The following is a 14270-nucleotide window of genomic DNA, read 5'->3' on the forward strand; positions in this document are numbered from 1 at the left end:
ATTTAAGTGAAGTGCAAAAGTATCTGACTATATAATTATTTCCTTGATTTATGTCCAAGTAATGCTTAATAGGAAAAAAAAGGAGGGTTTTCATGCCAAAAGTATCCGTGTGAATTTTTCTTAGAAAATGTTCTTTTAAAAGCCTTTGTATTTTCAAAGCCACTCTACACAATTAAAAGGAAATATGGAATGATAGATCACATGACGAGAGTTTAAATGTGAGGGTTTTTTCCTCGGTTAAACATCGCAGCAGGCATTACAATACCAGAGGTAACGAATCAATTAAATCCATTTTCCCCTCCGCGCCTCCAAGGCTGCGTGCGTAGTGTCGCTGTGTACTTTAGAGCCGGAGCAGTAGGACCCAGGGGCCTCCGCAGCCACCAATAGAAGCGCACACTTGAACATATTTGCATGCAATGCCGTCTGCTCTGCGTATTAATAGTAATACAGATAACGGGTTTGAAAGAATTCTCTACTGAAGAAGGATTGGATTTTTCCAGGGTGCTGACGCTGAGAAGAAACCCGACTTCACTCGCCCTGTTTCCCCATCTTATGTTTATAAATCTCAGACTGTTTTTCCTTGGATTGAACTCAGGAGGGTCTCTGGGCACAGCAAAGTTGGAGGGCTGTGCCTGCACCACGGAGCCGCCAGATTTCTGAGAACAGTCTTCTCGAAGGGTGAGTCTCCCAAATGATGGCAAAGGAAGTGAGACCCGGCTTTCGAATTGTCAGAAAGGGCACGCTCGGTTTTATATTGGTGGTGGTTGGAGTGCAGAATGGGTGCGGAATGGACTCTGCAGTTTGTCCAGAAATTGTGACTGGTGCACTGGCGGCTTTGGGGGTAGAATCAAAAACCTTCAGGCTAAACGGGAAATTGCAGCCGAACGCTCGGGCGGGATTCAACAAGTTTCCCTGCGGGGATGCGATGTTTGTTTATTTCCTTGCGAGTTGTACTGAGTGTCCGTTCTGGGTGGGCTGTGCCTGCTTCACAAAGAAGTTTCGGGGTTTGCGTCTGTTGCATATGGCTGGGTTAACCCTTGTTTGAGGAGGTTATGTGGCTCATTTGGGCTTCCTGGGGACACACAGGACAACTGCTTCTTAGGATGCTCCGAGCAGCATCAGCTTGCTGGGTTGGTGCTCGGCAACTTTGCCGCGTAATCTCGGTTTCTCGACTGCACCGTGGTTCATGATGTGGTCTGAGGCACAGAAACCAGCAGTTCCAACGCCATTTGAGCTTCCAAACTTTGAAAGCATTTTTCAAGGAGGATGAGAATGGGGGCTTTGAAAACAAGCATTACTGGATGAATTTTGGTAAACTCTTGGTGACACGTAGACCTGTAGGCAGTGAGGTCTTTCAAGGCCTGCGTTTCCAACCTGCAGCTTTTTGCCTGGAAATGCAGCCCTGATGTGGAGAAGGTGGGGAGTTTAAAGCTAAGACAGAGAGGCCTTGATCTGGGGAGAGAAGGAAGGAGAGAGGAAGAGAGAGAATAGATGAATGGATAAGATGCATCTTATCTTTCACACACAAAACCCACACGCGTGGGACGTGCCAGGAAGCGCTCCAGTTGGTGGCGTTTAGCTAGAAAACGTATTGCAGGGAGGTCCAGGCGCCTCTGCATTATTGATGAAGCGCTGTGCCCTTCTGGGGGCCCTTCTCGCTCCTTCTCCCTGCCCCCTTTTCTCTCCCCGCTCCTCCCGCCTGGCGCTCGGGTTGGCGCGGGTGCGGCGGCGCGCGGCTCAGCCCCGCAGCGCTGCGGACACAATGGGGAGAGGCAGGCAGAGCCCTGCGGGCGGGCGGAGCAGGGGGCTCGGCGTGGCAATCCCACTGCTGCAGCCGGGGCTGCCGCTCCGCCAGGGGCTGCGGCGCCGCGGAGGCAGCCTGCGCCCAGCGGCCACGCGCCTCGAGAGCCCAGAGGGCCCCGCGCAGGACGCGCGCACTTGGTTGCAGAGGTCCCGAGTTATCCTTCTGGGGACCTCTGTGCTTCAGGCAGTCAGGTGGGATGGGCAGACGGAATGATATTCCAGCCCTCGGCAGAGGTCCTGCCGCTACCCGAAAATCCCTAGGGTGCACCCCAAGCATCCTGGAGGACTGCACCCCGAAGGGTAAAGGGGACGAAGAGGGAAGAAGGGAAACACTGATGAGGCTGCCAGAAAAGAAAGGTAGCAAGTGATTTGGGCCGATTTCAGTCATCGTCCGGGCTTTTCTTGGTTTCTTTTAAGTGGGCTGCCTTAGATGTGGCTTTGAAATGCGCTTCCCGGCCTCTGTGCGGCACCGAAGGGGCTCACTGGAGACACCTCTAGAGATGAAGGAAGGAGATCGCAGGGCAGGGGGCTTCATTTCGCAGTGTCATTTAACCCTGACCTCAGCACCTCCCACTCTTTCACGCCCCCACCAGGGAGTGCCCTGACCTTGCAAACTCCTCTGGGTCAGTCGTGTTTCTTTCAAGTGATTTTTATCAGGCTGTGTGTTACACAGGCCTGTTAAGAGATGGTTTGTGTATTTCCAAGTACTGGTGGGAGGTCATTTAATTTGCAGGTGGATTGCCAACCCCTGCTGAGCATTTGGAGGAAGGAGCATATATGCAGGACTGTATGAAATGGTCCACATGGGGACGTTGGTTGCTTGACAGGGACCTTGCAGAGGAAATATACTCCTCTGAGCACATGGGGTAAGACAATATCATTGCACTCTTCTCCCACTTTCCATTTGTCCCCTTCATTGTGATTGTTTGGGAACTAGCATGTAATACTAAACAAAATATTTTGAGAATCCACTGATTTATTAGGAGGCCAACTAGAAACCCACTAGCTGAGCTGTCAGGCCCAAACTTGGATGCTCCTAGGACTTATTTTGAGAGCCTCATTCCATCTTGCATCTCTTCTGTATTTTGTGGAGGCACAGGTAGCTCTTTTGAAAGCATTCTAGAAGGCACGCAGCACGTTGATTTTATTAAAGGCGTTTATTAAAGAGTTGGTAGGTGTTCCATTCAACCCCTTTCTGTTCCTACCCCCAAAAGGAAAAAACACCAAAATCATAAACAGCACCAACCCAGAACAAATATCCAGCTGGTGGGAGGACTTTGTTTGTTTCTTAGGCATCTATCTTCCTCCCATAAGAGGTGGGGGAAGTGTATAGCTGAGGAGTATGTGAGGAGTGAGGGCATTCACCTCATATCGTTGCCATGGATTTTGGACTTCCTTTAGCCTTTCTCCTCGTATCTTCCTGCTCCGTGCATCTTCCAATTCAGCCCTGTATGATCTGCAGAACTGAAGCACAATGACACAGCTGCAGGGCCCTGGTGGAGGCTTGCTCCAGAAAACAGCTGTTAATCACATGCTTGCTGTATTTTCCCACTTCCTTCCTTCCACTTCCCTTCCCTTGCCCTGTCCTTGAACCAGTGTTACCATCTCCTAGGCTGTATCCTGTGAAGGGTTAGTGATTTCCAGTGATGGAGCGCTGTGTGCAGTGGGGAAGAGGGCAGAAACTCAACAGCCGCCTAGGGTGTACCATAGGTTTAAATCTGAGTTTCTCTTACTTTGTACTGCACAAAATAAAGAAACATATCCTAATATTTCCCCAAAGAGAATTATATTGGTCTGTATAATTATCTTTTATTTTATGATATAATAGAATGAATTCAAATATAAAATAACATCCATCAGAAATGAAAGGGAAGCTATACCCTTGCCTGCAATATTCGGAAAGTAGGGTTGTCGTCAGCAGTGAAATCTCACCTTTTGGCATACATCTATACCTGATATATTAGGAGCTATTTTTATTTAACCAAGATTTAATATGTTACTTTCATTATGAGGCTGAGCAACTCAAGACACAGCAAAGATGTGAATTTTAAGAGAAAAAAGCAAGGCAGCAAAGAACGCCCTTGGCAGCTTGATGAATGAGCAGGCGCAATGCACCACTTGAAATGTAACTTGAGGTGAGGTTCCATCCAATCTGCTGGAGAATGAGCTCCTCCTTATCACCCAGAAAACTCAACTGCTTTCTCTCTCTCTCTCAGATCTCTGAGTTCAGAAACAGAAATACAATAGCATACAGTGGGCTGATCACATAATCATTTATTTCCCTAAACTTGCTGTTGAAGTGAGTAATATTATTGTTGAGTACATTCATGTAGATACCTAAAATCTATCAGTGCTCCATGCACCAGCCAATTCTCCTAATTCTATAGAAAATAAAGGTCCTAGGGGAGTAACTGACTCATCCAAGGTATTATAGGAGAAACTATAGACACTCTATTAGGCACCCTACCTGCAGTAGAGATTTCATTCAATCCTCACATCACTCTTCTGAAGGATGCTTTAATAGATTTCTTTAACGTATGAAGAAACTGAAATACAGAGAGGTTAAGTGAGATATACGTAGCCATTCAGCAAATAAGGGGCAGATCCACGATTGGAAACAAGTTCTTTCTCATGACAAAGTACACGGTCCAGTATGCCATGGACTTATTTTTCCCTCATATTTAAATAAGGGATTTTATTATTTTTTTAAATTTTGTTTCAGAACTCATAATTTTTAAATCTCCTAAATATCCTTTTTTCCTCCCAACCAGCCCTGGTGGTCTAGTGGTTAAGATTCAGCGCTCTCGCTGGTGTGGTCTGGGGCCTGGGTTCATTTCCCAGACAGGGAACCATGGCACCTGTCTGTTGGTTGTCATACTGTGGTGGCTGCATGTTGCTGTGATGTTGAAAGCTATGCCACTGGGATTTCGATAACAGCAGTCCCCCATGGTGGATAGGTTTCAGCGGAGCTTCCAGTCTAAGACAGACTAGGAAGAAGGAGCTGGCCACCAACTTCCAAAAATTTGTCCATGAAAACTCTACAAATAGTAGCAGAGCATTGTCTGATACAGCGCCAGAAGGTGAGAAGATGGCACAGAAAGATGGGGCAGGGTTCTGCTTTGCTGTACACAGGGTCGCTGGGAGTCAGAATCAACTTGGTAACACCAACACCAACAAACACATCCTTTTGATGTCCAAACCGTTCTTTGTATCTCCCTCAGGCCAATATTCTATAAATAGTGGCTTTCCAAGGATGTCATAAGCAGTGAAGAACTTCCTTAGTAAGAAAGCCCACCTCTGACCCCTACTGCAACTGTATCATCATCTTTGGAAGTCAGATAAGAGGGGTGAAACTCAGGGCCTTCATTATTTCCTTTGAAATTTGTATAAATATGGCTAAGGAATCTTGGAAGAATCTATCATGTCATTCTCAGACAGAAATTGTACACCTCCACCTTCAGACTTCTACACACACAGCTTCTCTGATCTGGAAGATCCTCCTTCACTTGGCCAAACATACTTATTTGCCTAGGGAGGTTCATGTTCCTCCTCCATCATGAAACTTCTCTGACTATTCCAACTCTCACAGTTTTTTATACCTCTGAAATTCCCAATCAATTATAACTTCTGCCATCTAATTTGGTCTTTATTTGGAGATGAAGAGGAGTAAAGTAATATTTATCGAGCATTCGCTCTGTATTATATATTTTTACGTAAATTATCTATTATATTTTACGTAAATTATGTAAATTTATGTAAATTACGTAAATTACTGTAATTTTCTATTTGTTCATTGTATCTCTGCATTTAGCCTTCATTGTCTGCTCATTCTCATCAGTTATGCTGGATGGTGTGATACATTTCTAGAGTTTCAGTAATGAAATACAAATTTTATATCTCTAGTCCATACATTGCTCCTGATTGCCACACTTATACTTCCAAAGATCTAGATCCAAAGATCTTCCAAAGGTGTCCACCTAGAGAGGCATTACAAATATTTTAAAGGCAAATGTACTAAAGGAAACCAGTGGAAGTAATGTGCGTTATCTTTCCTGCCAAACTTGCTTTTCTACTTTGATTTCCAACTCAGAAATAACACATAACGCATCCAGACAAATTCACCTTTTAATTATCCCTCTGGCTTATCCACTACATTCAAGCAATTAAAAACATAGACTGATGATTTTCTTTTACATGAACATAGCCTCTTCCCACAGACAGACCTACTCCCAATTCCTACTTCTGCTTCCTGGGATCACCCTTCTAAGCTATCACCACGCCTCCATTCTTGCCCCACTTGAATGCACGTGCATCATGTCTGCCAGAGTCATCTTTCTGGAGCACAAATGATGAAGTCCAAACTCCTTATGGTGTCATTCAAGGTGCTCTATCGTCTAGCCCTGGAATTCCTCTCTTCGGTCTTCAGCTTTACCAATAACTGTGAAAATTTACTTGTGTTTTCTCAAATACTCAGGATATTTTGTTACTCTCTGCTGTTGTTTATTTAGAACTTCTGTCAAAAATGGTTCTCACTTTCTGGATCCTTGGGTAATCTTTGCAAATGAAAAACAGGTGTTACTTCTTCTGTGCAGACCTTCATGTTAACGCTCTCTGATTCTTTCTTAATAATATCCCCCAAATTCCATTGCATTTATTTATTCATGTCCACCATGGGACTGTGAATTCCTTGAAGTAGTATTTTTCAAATTTTGGCCGTTGAACCAAGGAAACCTTGGAATCAACAAAAATAACAATTAAAATACCACTCCCTGGACCCCCACCCCTCACCATATTTATACATTAGAATACATGGGGGTGGGGCTCTGGAATTCGCTTTTTAACAAGCATTCCAGGTGTAACCAGCACTTGGAGTTTATCACAGCAGTTGCTTCTCAACTCAGCCAGATCAATATGGAGCTTAATTTGGCAGATAGGGGACGAATCTAGACAAGAAGTTATCTGGCATAACTTCTTAGATCTTATTGAGAGCTGTGAGCATGGCTTCCTGGATTACTATGCTTCAGAGGAAAATTTGATCACAGAGGATAGTAGGTTAAGTCATGTGATTCATTCTTACTGAACCCTAAAAGCCTGTATCAGAAGGGTGCACTTACCAAGAACAGAATTTTGATAATCACATGATAGTCTTTAGAGTTGAAGTGCTGCTGTGCAGAGTACCTGAAGCTTTTAATGATTTAATCATTAAAAGATTAAAAATCTTTTAATGATTTTTTAAAGTTAAAAAATTAACTTTTTGTTATTATGACGTTAATTTGGCAAAGACAGAGAAAATGGTAAAGCATGTGTCTGTGAGTTACCACCCAGATCAAGTAAGAATGCAGTAAACATAGGATTGAAGCCCTCTGTGTACTCTTCCAGAGTACATCTCTCTCCAAGAGGTGACCAATATTGTAAATTTGCTACTATGATTTCCGTACGTTTCTTTCTTGATTTTACCATGTGTATGTATACCTCAATCATATATAGTATTGTATTAAATAATTAAAATATTAATTAATTTAATTAATATTAAAATAGCATACTATGTGCATCCTTGGGAATATTGTTTTTTGTGATTTACTCAAGTTGCTGCAGGAAGAGTTACTTCATTCATTTTCATTGCCATATAGTATTCCATTTTATAAACCTACTATAATTTACTTTTCCCTCTCTCATTAACAATCATTTTCAGTTTCCCATTATAACTAACAGTGTATCAATGATTTTTTTGACGCATGCATCATGGTGTCCATATCCAATACTTTTTTAGGTATAGGCATAGGAGTGAAAGTGCTTGATTTTGTGGAATTTACTTCTTTCTTATTTTAAGATATTGCCCAAATCCCACACAGTGCTTGTAGCATTTACAATTTTGCAAGCGCAGTTGTGAGAGCTACCATTCTCTCTATCCTTGTCAACATTTAGTATTGTGGCATTTCTTTTTATTTTTTGTGGAAGATTAACCCTGAGCTGACTGCTGCCAGTCCTCCTCTTTTTGCTGACAAAGACTGGCCCTGAGCTAACATCCATGCCTATCTTCCTCTACTTTATATGTGGGACGCCTACCACAGCATGGCATGCCAAGTGGTGCCATGACCACACCCAGGATCCGAACCGGCGAACCCCAGGCCGCTGAGAATCGGAAGGTGCTAACTTAACCACTGCACCACCAGGCCAGAGCCAGTATTGTGGCGTTTCTTAATTTTACCATTTGAATGGCTTTAACTTGTCTTTTCTAATTATATGCTCAGTGAGCATCTTTTCATTGAGAATTCAGTTTTCCTCTACTGTGAATTGCTTAAACCTATATTTTACTCATTTTTCTGCTGAGGCATTTATCTTTTTCTTATAGATTTATAGAGGTCCTTTATATATTCTATAGTCTAATTCATTTTTAGTATATGCATTGCAAAATATTTTTCCCTAGGTTGTATCTTATCCTTTTCCTTTTTTTTAACAGTCTTTTACTAAAAAAAAAAAAAAGATTTATGTTGTGTTTCATTAAAAGTAATAAAAGATTTTTCATTATGGCCAAGTCTTTTTACTTCTTGTTTTAGAAACCATTCCCTATGGTGAAATCATAAAATATTGTCATATATTTTCCATAAAAGTTTTAAAATTTTGCTTTTCTGCATTCAGGTCTTTGATCTATCTCGAATTGCTTTTAATTTCCATGTGCTGAGAAATGTGGCTGTCACATGTAAATGTTTCATATGTGAGTGGATTGCTATCTTGCCTATAAGGCTACTTGGCATCTGTGCTCATTTAAGACAGGTTTTTCTGGCCATTGTCTGCCAGGTTCGTATGTGGGCCATCATCTCACTAAATCATCACAATGTTAATGAACCACAATGAAGAGCATTAATTAAGATTTCAACCAAAATAGGTTTATATTCAGCCACAATTAAATACCAATGCTTTTTATGACAAACTGTAAAATCTCTTTAAATGGTATGTAATTGTTCACGTGTAATGAGTCCTTAGCTATGCCAAGCATCATTTGCTTCAGTTTTGGTTCTTTATAAAGAATATCAATGAATATCCCAAAGACACGCTTGTCTTTTTCATCGGACGCCAGCAAGGGTAAACCTTAGAAGTGAATTTCGATAGATCAAAGGAATAATCATGACTCAGTCTAGGAGAGAAGCTTGACTGACTGTTTGCCCGATGAATTATAACCCAGAGGCAGAACAACATTTCAGCACAACAGCTAACAGCTTTTGATCAATGCGTAAACTTTAAATAAGCTCTCTAAAATATTAATCCAATCACCAAATGTTTAGAAAGGAAATTGTTGCAGTTCCCTGTACATACTATATTAAACTTTACCTTGGAATGAGGAAATAAGAGGATTGTAAAACAACCTCACCTGCTTAAGTACAGTCGTAGACAGTTTCTCTAAGAACTTGCTTTTCAGTCTCTAATAGACAACCAAATGCCAAACAAACGTGGTTTGTGCTAAATAAGTCTTGGATTATTTAAATATTGGGTATTAATTTCAGAGCGTTTAAGAATGGCCTGGTTTACGCAGTAAGAGAATCTTATATTTATTAGCTTCCCTGAAAAAAAGTAAAAATGAAAAAAAGCCTCTACACCAAATGCAAGTTACCCTCAGGCCACTAATTTCAATTCCTTCCAGTTAATGCTTTTTGACATAATTCTGATCAAGGAGAGGAACTCTTTTAGGAAATGAACAAACTGATGGTGTACCTTTACTCATTCATTCTTTTTGTTGTCTCTTTATATGACTTCAGGTCTGAATTCTTCTGCACATTGCCGTTTACCCTCAGATTCTGAACTACTTTTCTAACTTCTTTGCACTTCTCTCACTTCTCCCCTAGGATTAGTGTCTCTTTTAATACCCCACACACTTCATCACCCTTCCACGCACCACTTTGTTTCCAACTCAAGGCCTTTGCCTTTCCATCTTCTTAAAATATGCTTCTCCTTCTCTATCTAGAGAGGTCATATTCACCCTTCAAGATCTAACTTAATTGTTGCCTCCTTTTTGAAGCACTTCCTAATTTTCCCCTGGAAGTTCATCTCACTTTCATTAGTGTTTCAGTAGGACTTGACACTTGGTGATACTAGCCTTTGTTACAAGCACTATTTATGTGTCAGTTTTAATGACTGTACGTTGACTAACTAGGACAAAGATGATGAACAGTTTCTCTGTGTATCCATCTGAACCTTACTGTCTAACACTTTGCCAGTAGCTCTCTGTGCCTGTTGAGCACTTAAAATGTAGCTAGTGTTACAAAGGAGCTGATTGTTTAATGATATTCATGTTTAATTCTTTTAAGTTTCACTTTAAAAAGTCACGTTTGTACATAGTCAATAGCCACATGTGGCCTGTGGCTAACATATCGGATAGAGCAGATATAGAATTCTTCCATCATCACAGAAACTTCTGTTGCACAGTGTTGGGAAGAATAAGCTCACAAGAAAATTTAGACGAACAAACAAAGGAATGAGTAAATTCTACAGCAGATTCTAATAACATTTAATCTTCACTGGACACCTGCCACTGAGTTGGATTATACTCAGGATCATGTTGGTGAGGATAATTTTGCAACTTTACAGATTTTAGCATTTCCTGGAAAGAAACATAGTCTCAGCCTGGCCAAGAAGACAATGACAATAGGAAGCCCCAGAAAACCCAAAGGGAGAGTTAGAATTTATCTTTGGTGAATTCCTTTAATATTCACTCAAAATGTGTTTGCCTGAGATGGCAGTGCAGCAGACATCATCTGTTAAGACACAGGAGTATAAGAAAATGAGATTGAGCAGAGGTGAAAATTCCATCCCTTACCATTTGGATTCCTTCACATAAGGAATTAAATTCCTCATTTAAGGAGGTAAGTTCACTCAAACTCTTTCAAATATCAAATTTAATGTTATATTAATACCCATTAGGATGGCTATTATGAAAAAAACCCTAACAAAAACAAAAAAACAGAAAATACCAAGTGTTGGCAAGGGTGTGGAAAAGCTGGAAATGTGCATTGATGGTGGGAAGGTAAAATGATGAAGCCACTATGGAAATAAGTATGGTGATTCCTCAAAAAACTAACCAAAATTATCATGTGATCCAGCACTTCCACTTCTAGGTGTATAGCCAAAAAAGTTGAAAGCAGAGACTGGAATCAGTATTTTTACCCCCTCATTCATAGCAGCATTATTCACAATTGCCAAAAGGGAGAAACAACCCACATGTCTGTTGACGGATAAGTGGATACACAGAATGTGATATATACCTACAGTTGAATACTTTTCATCCTTAAAAAGGTATGAAATTCTGATACATGTTAAAACATGAATGAATCTTGAAAATATTACCTAAGTGACTTAAGTCAGACAGTAAAGGATAAATACTTATGTGTGATTCCACTTACATGAGGTACCTAGAGTGGTCACATTCATAGAAACAGCAAGGACAATGGTGGCTAGCAGGGGCTTGGGGAGAAGGGAGTGGGAGTTACTGTTTAATGAGTATAGACTTTCAGTTTAGGATGACGAAAAAGTTCTGGACATGCAGAGTAGTGACAGTTGCACAAAAATGTGAATATACTTAATACCACGTAGTTGAATTTTAAATGGTTAACATGGTATATTTTATGTTGTATGTATTTTACCACATTAAGAGATTACTTTCACAAATATTTATGAAGTCCATTTTTGGTTGGGCACCCTCACTGCTTAGAAAAATATCCTTTCAATGTGGCTTCTCAATGCCATTTAAATTGTTAATTTTAAACTCAGCTCCATAGAATAATCTCTCTCTATTAATATTAAGAAAAAGGCAATAAGCCAAAAGAGATTTTATGGAAAATGAATATACATACACAATGCATCTGCTCTGTGGGATGTATTGTACTAAACAAGTACATTTAATAGAGAAAAAAATGCCTTAACAATGAGTGCTGTGCTTTTGTATATGACAGCTGGAGAAGTATGATGGAGGTTTTGGAATGGCATGACTACATAACTGGAAGCAGTGAAGTAGATGTGAAACCCCAGGAGGACTTTGTGTTGGGGCTGATACAAAGTGGCCAGTAAGGCAGTGCCTTAGCCACCTGCACATGCAAACTCCTAGATCAAAGACTAATGTGATCAAATGGGATTACTCCAGTGACACAAATGTATGCAGATATTGTTCATTGCAGATTATGGAGCACCTGCTCCTTTGCTGACTCCTTGAGGGGCAGGATATGTACAAGGAAGGGTCTTGTAGTGATGGTGAGAACACTGATTGCTCTTGGTGCTAGAAATAAATAAGCAACAGTCCCATCCTCCTATTATATATTTTCTTTCCTTAGTGTAATGATTAACCTTCTAATATAATATTGCTTGAATCCGCCCTCTCATTCTATTACTATTAAGTTTTCTGGGCAGGTACAATTTGCCATCTTATGGGTGACTCTTCTTCATGGATGATGACTATTATACTTAAGAAGCGCACTGAAATTTACTGCCCTTTGTACATTTCAGAAAGATAAGGCTTCATGTACCAAGCGAAGGGCATGAGTCATGAATTGTTTTTCCAGGAGAGCAATACATTGAGCTTGACTCAGCCATGCTCTTTTGCCTGATGCTATTGGTTGCAGGTGTTTTACCATCAAATTAAATTCAGCTTAGTAAACTCAAGAGCATGGACAGAAGATCCTTATTTTCTTAGTTTATTAGAATAATTTACAACTAGACAAATTTATCAAACACTTTCATTCTGAGCATTGTGAGTATCAGGGAACGAAAGCTTGGGCAGAGATAGGAGAGAATATAACAAAAGAATTTGCTTGTCATGGGGCCTGGCCTGGTGGCATAGTGGTTGAGTTTGCACGCTCCACTTCAGCAGCCTGGGGTTCACCAGTTCAGATCCAGGGCACAGACCTACACACCACTCATCAAGCCATGCTGTCCTACATAGATGAACCAGAACGACTTACAACCAAGATATACACCTATGTACTGGGGCATTGGGGAGGAAAAAAAAAGAGGAAGATTGGCAACAGATGTTAGCTCAGGGCCAATTTAAAAAAAAAATTTGCTTGTATGTACTTTTTTCGAGAGCTATAGCTAATATGCTAGTAAATATATACTTTATTTTGCGTTAGTTGCTAGTGCCAGAGCAGCAAATAAGTGTTTTTGTCAGAAAACTGTAAAGCTCTCCCTCTCCTTCTGAAATCCAGGAAATTTTTTATTGAGATATAATTGATATATAACATTCTATGAGTTTAAGGTGTACAAAATGTTGATCTGATGCATTTATATAGTGCGAAATGATTTCCACCTTAGCATTGCTTCACACCTTAAGCAGGTCAAATAATTGCCATTTCTCTTTCGGGTGAGAACATTTTCGGTCTACTCTCTTAACAAGATTCAAGTATATAATACCATATTATGAACTATAAACGCCACTCTGTACATTAGGTCTCCACCAGACACTTGGTTTCACCTATTTTTCTTTCGCTTTGGTTCTTTCTCCATTAAGTTCCTCCACTGTCCCTGAGAGGAAGATGAATGTGGGAGAGAGAATATAAAGAAGACATGGAACTAGGCACCACTGAAATGCTCCTGTGTTCACAGGATCTTCCCATTGGTTCCTATAACTTTTCCTTGATTTACTTTGATATTCTTGTCTTCCATTACCTACCTCCCAGAATGAGCACGGTCTCTGATTAGAAGAAGTCATAGGTCATGTATTAAACACCAATCTCTATAGGGCAGGGTGCTAGACATTACAAGGCACGAAAGTGAACCTAAGTGATGTCCACCGTCAATAAATTCAGGTTACAGCAGAGAGCAGCTCCAGCCCCACAGCATCAGTGGGGTTCTCTCTCTGCTTCCCTCGCTCCTTCTACCATTATGTGTAATACCTGCTCACATGCCCCTGTCTCAGAAAAAACACTGTTTCTTCTAAGTCAGCCATTCTCACTGGGACCATGACTCATCAATTTTCTTCTTCATATGTCTTCTACCTTTCATTAACTGGCTCTTTTACTTATTTTTAAAATTATTTCCACGCTAGAAAAAAAAGTTCTCCAAAGTTTTCATAATCCTTCTTTCTCCTCAAGTTGTCCTCTTGTATCCTCTGCCCTCCTCTTAAAAATTAAACTTCTTGAAATGGTATCCTGCTACCTTCAGCTGTCTCTAATTCTTCATCCCTCAACCAGTGGCAGATTTGCCCAGCCCTAATCTGATCACATTCAGACCCCATAGATTTAAAATTAGCCAAATCAATGGCCAAGCTTCAGAATTCATCCTACTTCAAATTTTTGTGGCGTTTGAAATTGATATAATAAATTCCAAGACACCATTCTCTCTTAGATCTCCTGCAAACCTTTGACCTTTCTACTTCTTCCTTTGCTGCCTCCTCCTCCACTGGGCTCTTGAATACTGTGTATTCCCTGGATTCTGCCCATAGAATTTTTTCTTTTCGTATTCTGCGTGTTCTCCCTCTGTGATCT

The 14270-nt window shown here is 40.7% G+C and overlaps 1 protein-coding gene across 4 annotated transcripts in view; it reads left to right on the forward strand.

Moving 5' to 3' along the window:
• Positions 1–425: 425 nt before the first annotated feature.
• Positions 426–14270, forward strand: part of ROBO1 (roundabout guidance receptor 1) — a 1064923-nt gene continuing 1051078 nt past the window's right edge. For all 4 annotated transcript variants that reach the window (XM_014867639.3, XM_070488682.1, XM_070488681.1 and 1 more), the window contains exon 1: positions 426–678. The gene's annotated coding sequence lies outside the window, so the exon portion shown is untranslated. The remainder of the gene's footprint in view (positions 679–14270) is intronic.

Source organism: Equus asinus, chromosome 18, assembly GCF_041296235.1.
Source record: "Equus asinus isolate D_3611 breed Donkey chromosome 18, EquAss-T2T_v2, whole genome shotgun sequence".
In the NCBI taxonomy this organism is placed as follows: domain Eukaryota; kingdom Metazoa; phylum Chordata; class Mammalia; order Perissodactyla; family Equidae; genus Equus; species Equus asinus.